This window comes from Ambystoma mexicanum, chromosome 6p, assembly GCF_040938575.1.
Source record: "Ambystoma mexicanum isolate Mex_15411 chromosome 6p, UKY_AmexF1_1, whole genome shotgun sequence".
Lineage (NCBI taxonomy): Eukaryota > Metazoa > Chordata > Amphibia > Caudata > Ambystomatidae > Ambystoma > Ambystoma mexicanum.
In genome coordinates this window covers 668,719,542-668,736,798 of record NC_090935.1, presented here as the reverse complement: position 1 = coordinate 668,736,798, position 17,257 = coordinate 668,719,542, and the positions used below count along the sequence as shown (strand labels likewise).

Sequence of the window (17,257 nt, the reverse complement as noted above, 5' to 3'; positions counted from 1 at the left end):
CAGGGTAGAGGGTGAGCTGATAAGTAGGAGTTCCGTTGTTTCGCTATTAAGGCAGAGCCAGTTGTCTGCCATCCAGTATTGGATGGTTGAGTAGATAGCCGTGAGATTGGACATGTCAGTTTTGTAGTCACCTTTGAGTGGGATTAGCACCTGTGTGTCATCCGCATAATTAGTGTACGAGATGCCCAGGGAGTCCAGGATGCTAAACAGAGGCCTAGTGAAGAGGTTATATAACGTTGGCGCTATGCAGGACCCTTGTGGGACTCCACATTTGAGGAGGCTGGGGGTGGCGGAGGCTGAGTCTGAGAAAACTTTCATAGCCCTGTCTTGGAGAAAGGAGGTAATCCAGTCATAGGCATTGAGGGAGAAGTTAGCCGGAGAGGCGAGATGACGGCAGAGAGTGTTGTGATCGACCAGGTCGAACGCGGCTGATAAGTCAAGGAGCAGGAGGAGTGCCGGTTTGCCTATGTCTCTCAGGTCGTCCATCTGGTTCTTTAGGTCAAGTGATGCTCCAATTGAACAACCCCGTCTTCTATCGTAGACTCAATCATGATCCTACAGCCTCCATCGGTGAAGAAATCAAAAGCCTGATGGACCATGCTCTACATGAAGAATGGATTGATCAGGATGAACATCAGTTTCTCATAAAAACATCACCTGTCACTCCTGCATTTTATCTTCTTCCCAAGGTTCACAAAAATGAATGCGTCCCACCCGGAAGACCCATTGTATCAGCCATTAACTCGATTCTAGAGCCACTTTCCATTTATGCAGACTGGTTCCTCAGACCCTTTGTGCTACACATGAACTCCTATGTAAAGGACACCACCAGTATGATTAATCTTGTCTCTGAGATCCACCTCAACACCACCGATCTTCTAGTTACCCTGGACGTGACGTCCCTTTATACAAGCATCCCACAAGGAGAATGCTTGAAAATTATGGAGATGTTCTTGAATCGACGGACTGATACATTGCTAAAAGTACCCACACCATTCATTATGGAATGTATTAGAATCGCCCTGACAGAAAATTTCTTCTTATATGAAGGTACCTTCTATAAACAAATCCATGGTACAAGTATGGGGGCCACTTTTGCGCCAGATTTGGCCAATTTATTCATGGATCATTTTGAAAACACATCCATCTACCATCCATCCAATCCTTTCAATAAAGATATTCTAAAATGGTGCCGTTACATAGACGACGTGTTCATGATCTGGCAAGGGGATCTCCCCCGCCTGCACGTTTTCCTAGAATGGCTCAACAATCATAACCCATACATTAAATTCACTATGACGTCCAACTCTACCACCATTCCTTTTCTGGATCTTCTTATTTCAAAAACTGAAGAGGGTACTCTCAGCACGACCCTGTTCCGTAAACCCACTGACAAGAACACCCTTCTCAGATACAATAGCTTTCACCCTCTGAGTTTACGTGAGAATCTACCTATTGGGCAATTCCTGAGACTCAGAAGAAACTGCACTGATCTCGAAGATTTCACTAGAGAAAGTAGAGCTTTAAAACAGCGCTTGTCTGCTAGGGGGTATCCTCAAAAATGCATCAATCGAGCATATAAAAGAGCTAAATATGCTAACAGAGCTAGATGCCTCCAGCACGAACCCTCGATAAAAGAGGACAGGATTACATGTGTTAGCACGTTTAGCCCCATTAGCAATGCCTTGCGTAAAGTGATTAAACAACAATGGCATATCTTGACTACGGAAGACTTCAGCCCCAAACAACCTAGGTTTGCCTTTAAGCGCCAAAAAAACGTTAGAGATTGGTTGGTCCACACTTACCCTGCCATACGTCCTTTTTCATCACAATCCACTTTGTGGAATCTTCCACCAGTAGTGGGCCACTTTAAATGTGGCCACTGCTCAGTTTGCGATTTAACAGACAATTATAAGTCTATTGACCTGAATGGCAAAGTTTGGAACTTAAGATCATTCTCCAACTGCGCTTCAGAGTGGCTTATATACGGAATAAAATGCCCGTGTAATCTACTGTACATAGGAAAAACTAGCCGTACAGTTCGACTCAGAATCTGTGAACACAGGTCATGCCTGAAGAATAAAACTGAGAACAAACCTTTGGTCTCTCATTTTATCACAGCTAAGCACCATTATACGGATTTCAAATGGTTTGTGATTCAAAAAATATCCCCTTTACCGAGAGGAGGAAATAGAGATCTGTCTCTGAGCCGCGCTGAACAAAGACTAATATATACTCTGAACACGGTCAATCGGGGGCTCAATTCCTCGGTGGAATGGAATAATCTGATCACGTGATGTAGTCAGAATCTCGCAGATAACACACTTTCTTGACCTGCTAGACCCCCTGGGCTCTGGGATTTTTGTGTCATCCATCACCCCATAGGCTGGTGAGGTTTTGACGCCCATACGCCGTGATTTTAATTCGAGCGCCGCGTTTCATTAGATCGCATATTAGTAGGTCTGCTTCACATGCGCATACATACTTTTTGAATAGGACGTTTTTGAGATAAAATTTTCCCTCTATGACACCCCCTCCATCGTTGCCACTCCTTTGAAGTGGATATTTGACATGCTGTGCACGCATTTCCCTGGAACTTTGGCAAATTTGGACAAGAGCGTTTCAATGCATCCTTGTGTAGGAGGTGGGTGTACGCACTGCACCTTTAAAGAACAAAGTCTTTACCTGTCGTCACGTGATTTATACACGTATTTAAATTCTCCTTCCGCACTGCCGCTCCGACCATCTGGTACACAGCGGCGGTGACGAGAGGTTTTCCCTTCTGCTTTCTGCAGTATGTTAAGGTAAGCGTGGGTTCCCCATCGCGCCCAGAGTTACTCGCTCGACTCGCATCGAGCTGCCAAGTCTAACTGGTTTCCTTCTTGTATTGTGCAGAATTTTGACTGACGAATTGTCAAATCACTTTGGACTCACTTGGCAATAGATGTATGTGATTATGCAACGCTGATACAATCGCGCCTGCCGCTCGCTAAAAATCACCAGGGACTTTGTTCCGTGTAAACAAAGGTACGCTTTTTGACATGTCCTTTGGAAGGGTTATGTGTCTCTCCATAACAAACAATTTTGTCTTTTTTAACTATAGAGGATTTGTCTACGCATGCGACACACTTGTTCTTATTGCTCTGCATCATTTAGATGAGAAATACTTAAGCAATTATGCTAGAGTCCGCCTTCATTTAGTTTTTCTCGGGCTGGGCTAAAAAGAAAATAAGTTCATCTGACAATGTTTTCTAGCTTGATGTTTTTACCGTTACCTTGGTTCAACTTTAGATCCTGGTAGAAATTATATTATAAATAGTCTTGGGTTTAGAATGGCACAAAATGGAATTAATGTCCTGTTATCTTTCACTCATGTAGAGCAGACTATGAATCCTCCTAACGATGATTGAAGTAACCATACCGTGCTACATTTCTGTTTGCGCAAGAATCATTGTTTGTCTCTTTTCTTTATCACACCCTATACAGTAGCTATTGGTAAGGGTTGGATCCACATACTTTTTTATGTCATATAATGTTATGTTTTTATCGTAAAACGTTCTGGGCATGATGCTCAGCATGTATTCGAATTTGGTTTGTTTATGTGGCACAATTGAAGGATTTAAAAGTTTGTCAGGCTATTCCATCAGCCGACATAGGGTATGTCCAAATACTAGAGGCCACATTATCATTGTCATTTAGTTTCAATATATATGTAAGCGTGTCTATGCTGTGTGATTAATTGTATATATATGTGCATTTTTCTAGATCTATGTGATGCCAATATCGAATCACTTAGAAGGCTGTGTTTGAAGAAATGTCTTGTCCTGATGATGGCCACTACAACTGGATTCTATATGGACACTTGAGAAACTGTCCCATATGAGCATTGGCCGAAACATGTCGACACTTTAAATCTCAGCAAATGCTAAATTTCTCGCTATTTTGCAACATTTTTGTACCAGGAAGTGAAGGTGTATTATTTCATCTCGCCTGTATTTGTTTCTCCTTAAGGCTTTTTGTCACCTGGAGCCTTGCCTTATATAATTGTTTGACACTAATTTTACATTTCTTCTATTTGTGTCTTTTCACTTGACTTGTATGTGATTGATGTGCTTACTTGTAGTTTTTTAATGTTTTAGATTGTGAATTAAAATTATTCGCTTATATGCCTCTCTCCCTTCTACCCTTGGTTTTTTGTGCTATTGACAAAAATTCTTTTTGCTGTTATATAACCATATGTATGTGTGACTAACATTGTATCCAACCTTGCTCTGTATGAGGGTAGTGAGGGGTAAGCAACTCCTTAGCACCAGGTCTCTGGTACTTTTTCTCTCCACTTTATGTTAATTTAACCCGATTGTGAGTTTGCTCCCCCGAAAACAAAAAATATTGGGTTTTGGCCTTATTTGCTAATACACGGGCTGATTCAGTGCCATGTCGTGGGCGGAAACCTGATTGCCGCGGGCCTTGGAGATGGTTCTCCTCCAGGTAATTTTGTACTTGCAGATATGCAGCTTTGTCGAGAATTTTTTGCAGGAATGGGACCGTGGTGATGGGCCTATAGTTCCCGGGGATGGTAGGGTCGAGTGATGGCTTTTTTAGTAAAGGGCATACCCAGGCTTCTTTGAGATCTTTGGGAAAAAGACCTGACCTGAAGGAAGAATTAATGAAGACAGTGACGAAGGGTGCAAGGGTGGGAGTAGAGTCTTTGACGAGTTGGGCTGGGCAGGCATCACCTTTCCAATTGGAGGGTTTAATTGATTTGAGCAGGGTAATGACCTCCAAATTCCATAATATCTTTGAAGTCGAAGGGGAGAGGGGGGCTTCAGTTCAGGTGATGTGGGCACTTGGCTGTGCTGGCTGGCTATTAGAGTTTCAAGTGCTTTTTGGTGGCCAATGATTTTGGTCTGAAGGGTGTTGAGCTTGTCTAACATTGCAGAGTGAATGCTGTTGCACCAATTTTCATCCTTGAGGAGCGTGTGTGGAGGGGTGGAGGCTTTTTCCAATTCTCTAAAGATAGAAAATATTTATTTGAAGTTTGATTTGGCGTCATTAATCCTTGAGGTAAATGAAAGGGCTTTAGCTTTAATTACATTATTTTTGTATGACTTGGAGATGGCCTTGAAAGCATCCCTGTTTGATTCTGAAGGGTTGGCTTTCCAAATAGAGAGGGCAGATCGTTTTTCTGAGCATTGTTTAAGCAGCTCATTGGAGAACCAGGTATTGGAATGTTTAATTTTCTTGGCTTTTTTAGGGGCCAAGGAGGCGATGGCGTCTATAGCTTTAGTGATGATGCGTTTGAAGGTGCTGGCCAGAGTATCTGGGTTATTGGAGGAGGGCGCCTGAAGCGCGGGCACCATTAGAAATGGCGCCAAATTTTCCACTGCAAGATTGCGTGAGCTCCTGGCGAGTGCTGCTGGACATGGGGTGATGGGGATGGAGTGCTCTTTCTTAGCGGTGAGATTGAACTGGATATAGTGGTGGTCAGACCAAGGAATAAGGGTATTGGCGGTGACTAGAATGGAGCAATTGTGCTGGTTGATCCAATCCAGAGTGCATCCTTTGATGTGAGTGGGTTCAGAGATGGTTGGTGCAAAGCCTAGGGTGGTGAGGGCTTTGTTGAGGGCTTTAGCATGGTGATCCTTGGGGTCATTGAAGCCCAGGTTAAGATCGCCCAGGAGAATGATTTGGGAGGTCTTTTTAATATTATCCGACAGGGCGTGGATGAGAGAATCTTGGAAATCGGTGCAAGGGCCGGGAGGTCGATATACAATTTGTATGCTGATGGTGCAGTTGTGGGATAGGTTGATTTTGAGTGGGAGGTAGTCACAGTTGAGTCCAAGCTGTCCCGGTGATTCTCTAATGCTGAGGGATTCCCTGGCTATGAGGGTGACACCACCACCTCTCTGATTGGTACGGTCTTTCCTGAAGATAGCGTAGTCTGCAGGGATGGCTAATGAGAGTGCAGGCCCAGAGCTATCATTCAGCCAGGTTTCGGTAACTACAAGTATGTTGAGGTGTCTTTGATGATAAGGTCGTGAATGTCGAGGGGATGAGCAGGAATGGAACGAGCATTAACCAGTGCGCACCTTAGAGTAAGGTCAGAGGGCTGTGTGGTGGTGTGTGGAGAAGGTTGTGCAGTGACATGGGATGGCACAGAAATAAAATGTGGCTCAGTAGTGGTTTCAGTGGGGGCAGGAATAGTGCAATCAGGGTGGTTAGGCATACATGAATCAACAGGCCCAGGCAGTGCATTAGCATGAGTGGGCAAACATGGGTCAACAGGCACAGGCAGTGCAGCAACTTGATTGGGCAAACATGAATCAACAGGCACAGGCAGTGCAGCAGCATGAGTGGGCAAACATGGGTCACTGGGCGCGGGCAGTGCAGCAGCTTGATTGGGCAAACATGAATCAACAGGCACAGACAGTGCAGCAGCATGATTGGGCAAACATGAATCAACCGGCAGAGGCAGTGCAGCAGCATGATTGGGCAAATATGAATCAACATGCAGATGCACTGCGGCAACATGAGTGGGCGAACATGAGTCAACAGGCCCAGGCAGTGCAGCAGCATGAGTGGGCAAACATGGGTCAATGGGCGCAGGCAGGGCAGCAACTTGACTCGGCAAATATGAATCAACAGGCACAGGCAGCGCAGCAGCATGATTGGGCAAACATGAATCAACAGGCACAGGCAGTGCAGCAGCATGTTTGGGCAAACATGAATCAACAGGCAGATGCAGTGCGGCAACATTAGTGGGCAAACATGAGTCAACAGGGCCAGACAGTGCAGCAGCATGAGTGGGCAAACATGGGTCAATGGACGCAGGCAGTGCAGCAACTTGATTGGGCAAACATGAATCAACAGGCACAGGCAGTGCAGCAGCATGATTGGGCAAATATGAATCAACAGGCAGATGCAGTGCGGCAACATGATTGGGCAAACATGAATCAATGGTGTCATCTAGTGTTTGTTTCTGATTCTTCACAAACACTATATTTTACCTCATCTGTTTTAGAACAAGCTTTACTTTGCTTGCTTGTACGCTCATCCGTTCTGCATTTGTCACCAGGTTTTGAAAAGTACGACCACATTTTCGTCTGGGCTCATCAGACATTCTAGGGAAGGCAATGAGAAATAGGGGTAGCTATCATGGGATTCCTTCCAACACACACAATGGATACTTACGTACCAAAATCATCCCATTATTGTGCTGCTGGGACTGTAAAGCATTGATCCTCTTCTTGGAGTTAACAAGAAAAGTGGAACAAATGTTACAATGTTTGCTGGGTGGTGGAGCTACTTGGGCCATGCTGCATATGTAACATTAACTATAAGCAGGCAGACTTATCATAAGTAACCTTTTCTGTATGATTTAAGGTGCTTAGCAATGACACGCATTCCGGTACTTGGAGCCTTCCAATGATGATGAGGAAAATAAAGGTAATAACATGTACCGTACTCTTTGTGCTAAAATATTTCTATATAGATGTATATATATGTCAGGTCAGCTTTTTTTAAAAAATGTGTGTATCTTTCAAATCATACCCATTTTCTCAATAAGCTTTGACCACCAACCATTGTAAAGAGTAGGAGCTTTGTCATCTCTCCATCCGCCAGCAGCTGTTCCCAGTTCTCTCTGCTGCTATAAGCAACAATTCAGCTAAAGAGCTGCATGAGAGGTTAACTTACTGGGCTGCAGCTAACTCCTCTCTACACCATATGCATTATTAATGCCTCATTCATCTTCCTAATCACAGTCCTTACTTAGATGATGTGCACTTCATGAGGCAAGCCCATTTTCCTACCCTGTCCTATGCCAGGCCCCCAGAAAAATAATATTTTTTGGTATTTAGCATTTCCTGCTCGAGTCCTCCAACTTCGAAGAGCTGTAATGCCAGATGAAATTATTACCAGATTTCATGGTACACAATGTATTGACTTTGCAATGATGAAGGGCTGAGTTGGCCTTGCCACGGGATCCGAACGGGGGAAGTGCAGGTTACCACCACGTTGAGCACCTAACTCAAGCACTATTAACCAGGACCATAAGCAATCTAATATCCAGTCCTCCCCTTCCGACACATGGTTTAGCACGTCACTCTTAGAAGCGGTCCTCTTTACCCTTTGCAGTGATCGACCAGCTAAGCCTAAGTGTGCATTCTATAGTTATTTTTCATTCAATCCATTGCATATTTCTGATTGAATGCAATTGGTTCACCAAGTGGCTCAATCCTACAATACTCAGGCACTCCTGGGGACAGAGGTGTTTAAAGATTGGAGATTGGAGATACCATTGGGAACGTCCAGTCTCTGGTTCTCCGGGCGTTTTGGACAATAAAATACCATCAGCCATAGCCAGAATAATTAACAATTCTTGCCGGATTATCACAAATCCTGCCCCCCCATTCACCAACAGTACTGTGCTACTGTTTAAAATGCCAAACCAATGCTTAAACTCTGCCCTTGCAATGGGTATTGCTGCTCTTGAGCTAGGTTTGCACTATAAGCAATAAAATAGGCAAAAACATAAAATATATCATCAATGGTGAGGGCTCGTGGGTATCATTGCCCAAGACATCAGGAGAGCCGCAGGATGCAGAACCCTGCCCTATGACAAGTCGATACTTAACAGCCAAGTCCTTGGTGGGCTTCAGAAAAGGGTCTTTTCTAAGAGGACTACTCTTGGTATCCTGGAGGCAGGGATAATCGTGATTATATGGTGTATCACTTGTGTAGAAAGACAAACGCTCCTCCCAAGTCTGACATCTCTGACTGCTCTTTCACTAACCCTCTATTACACCTCTGGTCTTGCAGACTCCTACGTTAGTTGCTGTCTTTTGAGCCCATTTGAGAGGTTCCTCTTGATCTGTTGTGAGCTACTGTATTGTTCTTAATGGTCATGCATTCAGGGGATGAGATAGAAGAGATAAGCTCTCTTTTAGTTCCTAAACCGTGAACTGTGCCTGTCTTTACACCCAGTTGTGCATAATATTGCCCTATGTTTCCTTCTGAAAATCCTCCAGTTTTCAAGTTGGAGCAGAAGATGGCCCTTCCAGAGTTTCATCAGAACCCTTCGTCTCCGCAGGAGAAGTTACACCAGAGATGTTGTCAGGCTCATGTGCAGAATACAAAGTGTTTTTTCTTCGTCGCATCTGCAATGCAGCCCTTTGAGCTATGCCCAACTGTTTACCCAATACTACAAACTCTTGAAGGGTACGTCTAGATCAGCGGTATTCAGATGGGCAGTCATTTCCTTTCCCTGTATTTCAGTAATATGTTTTTCCATTAAATCATTGATTTGATGTCAGGCCAAGCTGAAGATGTGTCATGGCTTGTGGGGGCCCATTTCAACATCAGAGTTAGGCCACCCTTGCTTAAAGCGGAAAACAATAGTCTGAGGCATCTGTGGGGTGCATACATTATAATGGAGACAAAGATATACAGCCATGAGTTAATAGCTGCCCTTTATCAGGAGATGGCCAGCCACCAGGGGGCTGAAACTCTAAATGCCCACTCAAAAGCTACACCATGTGTTAAAAGGTAACAAGGTGATAAAAACAATTCTGTATAACCCAAGGGAAGTGACAGTCAGCTGAAAGGGCTCCAGCAAACACAACTTGCAAGGCGAGCGCTGTAAAGCACTAATTTAAAGCCCCAGAACGAAAGTAATATAGAAAGAATACTTTTCTGTGTCATAAGTCTGCAAACTGCCAATGTGGGGGCTGCCCCCCACGAGGCTTGTGTCCCCTTTCACTGAAAAGATTGAAAGACCCTGACTCGGTCTCCGTGTCTAGTATGTTTGTTTACTGTCCGATTTACAAAACGAAAGTTCTTGGTAGATAGTCACATAAGGAATGTGACGTGTAACATGGAGGAACTGGTTCTATAATCAGTAATTTTCATAACTCAGTCTACTCTTCTCCATCACATTTTTTCCTCTCCTGCTTCCCATTCTCTAATCCCAATTATCTTGGAGGAAAATGTTACTAGAAACACTCAGGGGAGTCAGAGCTGGCTCTAGTAGTCTCCCATTAATTTCTGGGAAGAGCTGTGATGGCCACCTGGTCTAAGACAGGCTACTCCTTACCTGAATAAAGACTGTCTGTCATGGTTGAAGACTGGACTTAAGAGCAAGGAAAAATAGTACTCCTAGTGTTAGGTCATATACCCTTCTGTGCTCCCCTCTCTCCACTAAAAGGGTATCTGTAATTTGGAGCGGAGCCTTTTTATTTGCCAGACAGAAGAGTTGGTTTGGTTTCTGGGTGTGTGCAGGAAGACCTACACTGTTGAGCCAGCATTAAACAATGGTACGTTGGCCACTTCCTGTGTGAGATACATAACATTTAATTATTTTCCTTCCATGTGATGTGCGCCAAATGGACTTGCCTTGAGCCGAGCTTGCAGGAGTCAGGACCAAAATAAAAGCCTCACTCCGTTGCTGCAGGCCGCCTCTGCTGAGTCCTGTGCCTGGCCGTGCGCACCAGTCAGTGCGTGGCTAAGACTCACTGAGTCTGTGCTCTACCTGGCTGGCAAAGAAAGACACGCACACTATGTTAAAAAAAAATGGGTGACCTACTGTCCTGTGTCGTGACCTGCACGTCAGCAGTGCAGTAGGCTCCTGGATGACACAGGTCAGGCTGGCACTGCTGCTGGCAGTGGCACCCGGCCCCGGGTCACATGGCACGCACGTAACAAATATGTGGCACGCATGCGTGCCAGCAGATGGATCGGGTCCTCCAGGCCATTTAACTAACTTGGCACAAGTTAGTCAAATAACCTGCAGGACCCGACCCGCCGCAGCATCCAAGGCCTAGAGACGGCAAGTAGCCTCAGCAGGTTATGCTTATGCAGCTGCTGCCTGCCTGCACAATGGCCCATGCCCTGGTGTGTGTGCCAGCCTGTGCCGCAATGAGCATTTCATTGCCGGGTGGGCCGCCGTGCCGTGCTGCGGTGCCGGTGCATGCAGTGCAGCAGGCAGCACTGCAGCAGCACAGGAGGTCCTGCTGCTTGGTCAGTGCAGTGATCTTCTCCAAAAACAAAACAATGGCAACAACGATGCAGCCGCACAACGCAAGGCCTCTGCAACTGGCCTGCTATTAAACACTGTGTGGAGTTCTTAATAGCAGGCCACCTGGTGCGCGGTGCGGCGGCACCTCATTGTTGGAATTTTTGAGAAGTTCTGAATATATTTTATTTTTTATTTATTTGCACTTATAAAGCGCACAAACAAGCATCGTGGCACTGTTACATGGAATTGGTTTAGTTACAGTTGAAAGTCACTGTGCATACATAAGTACATGATATGTTACATGGAGGCAATATGGCTACACGTAGGGTTAAAGGTGTGTAACATATCATGGCATATCAGAGTACATTTAGCTGTTATTACATGAGAGCACATGAAGGCCTAGCATAGGCACAGTGTGGTTGGGTGAGGGGTATAGGGGCGTAGCCTAGTTTTGATCGCCTTACGGAATGCAAGGTCAGATGGTTCAGATCTGAGGGCGAGCGGGAGGAACTTCATTGCCTAACAGCGATGAAGAGGAAGCTTACGCAACACTCTCTGGGGCGCCTGACTTTGGGTACAATCAACAAGTTAGGGGGTCCCTGTGGGTCTGGAGGGTGGGGGGTATGTTTACTCTTTGCAATAGGTAGGACAGGGCTGTGTGATGGATACACTTATGGGTAAGGATACACAATGGAGCAGTCAGATCTCCCCAAGAAAAATGCCAACAACGAGGCATGCCTGCAAAGCGTGACCAAGACGTCTGCAGCTGGCCCGCTCAAGAGTACCGGTGCAGAAAAAAAAGTGCTGGTGTTGAGCCCTGGCAAACACTGGTGCAAATTAAGCACTGGCTGCAACCCCACAGAACCACTCCTCCTACACATGACCTCACACAAATAGGGCAGGTCTTGGTGGTGGGCAGTCGATGTCCCTAACAAATGCGCATGCATCGAAAAAGCTGCCACACTGTATCGGCGCAGTCCATCACAACTAGTGCACAGGGTGTGGTTACAGTCTTGCACTGCTAGGCATACGGAATGTCATTCCCACAAGGCCACTGACACACTTCATAGCCATCCCAGCATGCATACATTCTGTGGTATGCCGAGCAGTGATGAACAACATGCAAATTAAGAGCTTTAAACTAGTTTAGTTTAACCTCTGTTTACGTTTTTTCCATAGGTAAAGGTTGGATCAAGGGCTTATGGGCACAGCTAAAAATAATGCTAAACACAGAATGCAAATGTTTAGGACAACAGAAAGTGAGACTCCCATTTAGGTTTTGACAACTTTGGTGTTTCTGGTTCTCAATCGAGGTATTCAGTTCTCCATACATACAAGTCATTGCCTACCTCTCGGAAGACCCCTCTTCTACAAAACAAAAATTATTTCAATGAAGGATGGCCAACTTAAAATCCAAATGCAGTCATTATAGTACAAGCCTTTTTCATAGGATTCTGAAGTTGTGTTAGTGTATTCATTGATTGTTCAGAAAGGAATTGCAATTCTGATATTACATGAATGCTTGTATTAATAACTCATTGGTTATATTGTGAAATTAATAAAGTGTTTAAAACAAAATCCAAATGCCTATTCTTAATGAGTCCTTAGCCTCCATACTGCCCTAATTAACGATATAAATGTTGAGATTATCAGTGTTCCTTCCAGGGTTTCCACACCCTTTGGATCGGAGCAGAGTTGCAGCAGGTCTCACATCGACCTCACTTCCAATAAGGGTTCTTCACAGTTTCCAATTTTTTTTTCATGAACCTTGGTTCTATTCAACATTCTTGCCAGATCACGTCCTGGACTGAAGTTTCATTCTAAGTTCTCACTGGTTAGCTTCTTGTCATATCTTCATGGACATTGGGATTCTTCAGAGTTCAACAGCTCTCATTGGACATCAGGATTCTCAAAAGGCACCCCATGGCCTTGGGTTTATTCAGGATTCTTAAATGGTCCTGCTTAGGCCTTGGATTCTGAGCACTTGAAGGGCTAGAACTACCCCATGCCTTCTCATTAGGGCCCTTGTCAGGCAGCCATTATTATCCCACCTTCCTGCCACAGGCACTGTCCTACCTCCCAACTACCTTGTGTAAACTGGCAGGACTTAGGCTCTCAGACTTTCAGCTCCTTCAAGGTGGAATCACAGCTTTAAAGACCCATCTTAACATCTCCTATCAAGGTGTAATAATAATAATAATAATAATAATAATAATAATAATAATAATAATAATAATAATAATAATAATAATAGGTGGACTATTCCACACCTGGGAGAGGCTATCTTCCTCAGAAGGGATTCAGCTTTACTCCATGAATAGCATCCTGTTGATGTCAGTTCCTCCAGAGTCTCCCCTTACAGCAAGGAGGCACCAGCAAATGCCTCAATCTCCCATGGGCTTCTCACCAGCTATGCTCTCCCCAGCTCCTTTTATCCTCCCAAAGCAGGGAACATGTCGCTTCTTCTATTTTCTGCACAACAGGAACATGTTGCAAGGGATTTTGGGTCACGTAGTTCTGGGGCCAGCATTCCCAAAATGGTCCCTGTGTGTAGTACCAACACCTCTGTGGGGTAGCGGTGGGCCAACGGTATCTTACCCCATCCACCTTCAGGGAGGCACATCAAGTAGTGGCCGGTCAAACCCCACCACTACCGGTCTGTTACCACCACATCTGAGAATGGGAAAGTCAGGGAACTCACCACAACCTTCAGGAACACTAAATCTCTTCTCAACAGGATATGCCACAGAGCCCTTATAAACAAACATTTGTAGTCGGAAACTAAGGCTTCTGCTCGGAATGAAGTCCCACCATATACCTCATTCGGACCTCTCATGCCTGTACACTTCGGTCGCTGCCTGCCCACCATGAAAATGCATTACAAGGCATAAAGAGCTGACATACCTCTCCCACCCACCCCACCAAGTGGGCCAGCACTGTACTTGAGAGCGACATTTGGACATATCCCTCTTTTCAATCACCTGAAACTGCTACTTTATTGACACATCTCACTATTTTGGTCCTTAAATATCCTGATACATGTTAGATAGAGCAAACATCTGAGGCACTGTCGATCATTTTGTTATTAGGCATCTCATTGTCACTCAACAAGGGTAGAACCACATGCATGTCCATTCCACAACTCAAAGGGGCATACCATTGTTTGGGACAAACTCCCAGGTAGGTTCGAGGGCTGCTAGGAGATTGTGGACTCTCGGAATGCCCAACACCTTCCCCCAAGGGAACGTAGACCCAGCCAAACAGTAAATTCAAACTGCGGTTTATTACAGCCAAAACCAACAGGGATCAGTACAAGGATAGATTAAATCCAAAGACATCTCAATATCTCCTGGCTTACAGGCCAGATTTGTACCCAAATGACATCAGAGTGATGCTACAACCTAGGCTCCTCTCCAGAAAACCTATTGCACTATTGGATTGGGTACTGTGTGATAGTCCACCTACAGTGGACACTATACATGTTAGTCTACTGGCTCTCGCATGCCAGGTGGCTGGCCTGGTCCATCCCCAAATTCCTATCTCTAAACAATGTTGCAGTGTGAGTGTCTTACCATTGGTTCTTGCCCGTTGCTACCAACCCTAGGAGACTGAACTGTGGTTGGCTAGAGCTGACGTTCCCAGGCTTGGGATCCGCAATGATTCTCAGCTCTTCGTGTACCTTCTCAAGGTAATAAGAACGACTATGTGTCTGCATTGTAACTTGTGTGTACCACCTTAGACTATGAGAGTGCCCATTCATTTGGTGCAACACTTGTCTCACAGTGTAACATCTTTGTTGCAGCTTCTTTCCCAGCTCTGGTTTTGATTCATCATCTGAGTCTGCCGGCTCACGTGTTTGGAGACCACAATTTGGAGCTTCTGCACCTCTGAATTATGAGGAGTTATTTGCATTTATTGCAGCTGGTGTTACTGTTGTTCAGAGAACAGAATGTCCTTCATATCTGGCGGCCTTGTCAGCGGGTCCTGTCTCACGCATTTGCTCTTGTCCTGTCCGAACTCACCTCAGCTCAGCTCTTGCTGAGAGGCTTGTGGCCTGCTGTAATTCTCCTAAGCCATGATGTGGCTTCTACATGTTCGTCCTATTCTATGTTCTCCACATGTTAGTCACATATGGCTCTGTCAGGTCCCATAGGTGCTCCTGCAGTTCCATAAGCTTGTTTGCATATAAGGATTGCAAGCTTTGTTCAGGGTCTCTTGCTTCTTGCGGTTTCTGCATTGCTGCATTAAGCTAATGACAAAATAATAAAGGCCATGACAGTATGCATATGTATCTGTCCTCTAACTTATAGAACTGTACGCATGTGTTCTTCATGGATTTGGATGCGTGTTTGTGTCCCGATGTGCGGATGGCATGTATGCTTCCTGTCTAACGCTGCAAAGTCATGGTATCTCTACCGATGTCAGTAACGTGGCTTCTTGGTGCTTTAGTCAATACTGTCAATTGAGGTCTCTTTAGTTGCAGCCTGAGGCTCTTAGTCCACTCTGGGTAAGGCGTGTACCACACCTGGTCTGTAGGGCTGTCTGAGTGGCTATCTCTCGACATCCTTAACAATTATTGGAGCACTAGGAATTGGTCCGAAATAGTATGGACATTCACGGTATCTCCTGGACTTCTTCTGTGTCATGTACCTTGCATGAGGGGCAGGAGGGGGTCATTTTGCCCCTCCCTCTTCAGTATTTCCAGGTGAATCAGCATTTTGGGTGGTGTCCTAGACAGAGTATGGTGGACTGAAGGTTAGTATCCACATTTACCGGGAAGCAAGCTGGCAGGAGTTCTAAAATCGACCATCATCACAATGCGCTCTTTTTATTTTTGTCAGCCTTTAATAAAGGCACCACTTAAAAGGTTTAACTTTATGAAGGCTGAACCAGTTATTGGACCTGACAGAAGAAATCCATGCAAAGACAAATTTTATTCTGGGGGAAAAAACATTTCAAATGACCCCATATTAAGATTGTCTAATTATAAATTAACAGGATGTTTTTCTCCACCCACAAATTATTAATAATCCATTATAATATAGTGACATTTCACATTTTCATTCCCAGGATCAAACTATACATGTAATCTGGTCCGGCATGAATGCAATTTATTTAACAATGTTTCTAGAGCGCCAACATGGATAATTGGAGCACTTTGCCGTGAAAACTATATACAAGAATTGAAATTCACATTAGAATTGCATAAACACCTTTAATATACCCTAACACCTCTCAACTGCCTCAATACTTTTCTATAAAACACACTGGTACACCACCTAAACTCCTAAAATGCTGTATCCCAGAGCCAAGCTTGTAACATCTTTCTGAATTTCAAGTAATATTTAATCAGACAAAGTTCTTTTGGTAGAGCATTCCATAGTTTTACAGCAGACGCTGAAAAAGACCTATTCATTGTAATGGTGTGTTTGAAGCTTGGCACCTCGAGCGGAAGAAACTCACGCCTATACAGCCCTCTCAGACCACCTGAGATGTTCAATTGCTTCAATAAATACTCAGGTGAACGAAAGTGTAATGTTTTGTAGATAATACAAATCAGCTTAAACTTGATCCTGTATTCAACAGGCAGCCAACGCAAACTCTTTAAGAGAGGAGAGATGTGGTCAAATATCCTTGCCCCACAAAGTAAATGAGCAGCTGCATTAAAGACTGACTTCATTGGGATACATGTAGTTTTTGGGAGCCCATTTGGCAAAGAATTTCGGATATCAATCCTTGAAAGGACTATTGATTGTACCAGGGAATATAAATGGGACACCAGAATAAGAGGTTTCACTGATCTTTCTGAGAGTAAATGGAAATTGGTTGATTTCACTAGTGAATTTATCTGAGGAACCAAAGAAAGATGGGTTTCCAGTGTAAACCCTAATGATTTGACTGCAGCAGAAAACTGGGAGGAGGCACCTAAAATCTTTGCTTCCTGGAACACCTTTATAGGTCGTTGGATCAGGTTTTGCATGTGAAAATAAAAGGAATTCGATTTCTGAGGTGTTTAGTTTCAGGAAATGCAAAGCCATCAAACTCTTGATGTCCAGCAGGAAATCACCCAAACGCCTTAATTCTCCTGTCGAGGATAGCTTCAAATAAAGTATCTGGCCATAAATGTCACAGAGTGGCTCAATGGCTCAATGTAAAGGTTAAAAAGGATGGATGATAAAATTGAGCCCTAAGGTACTCCATAACTGGCACAGTGGTTGATCGATCAATTAAAATGATTTTCTG

The 17,257-nt window shown here is 44.4% G+C and overlaps 1 protein-coding gene across 3 annotated transcripts in view; it reads right to left on the bottom strand.

Moving 5' to 3' along the window:
• RASGRF2 (Ras protein specific guanine nucleotide releasing factor 2) overlaps positions 1-17,257 on the bottom strand; it is a 2,380,666-nt gene that overhangs the window by 2,290,450 nt on the left and 72,959 nt on the right. The gene's annotated exons all lie outside the window — the stretch shown is intronic.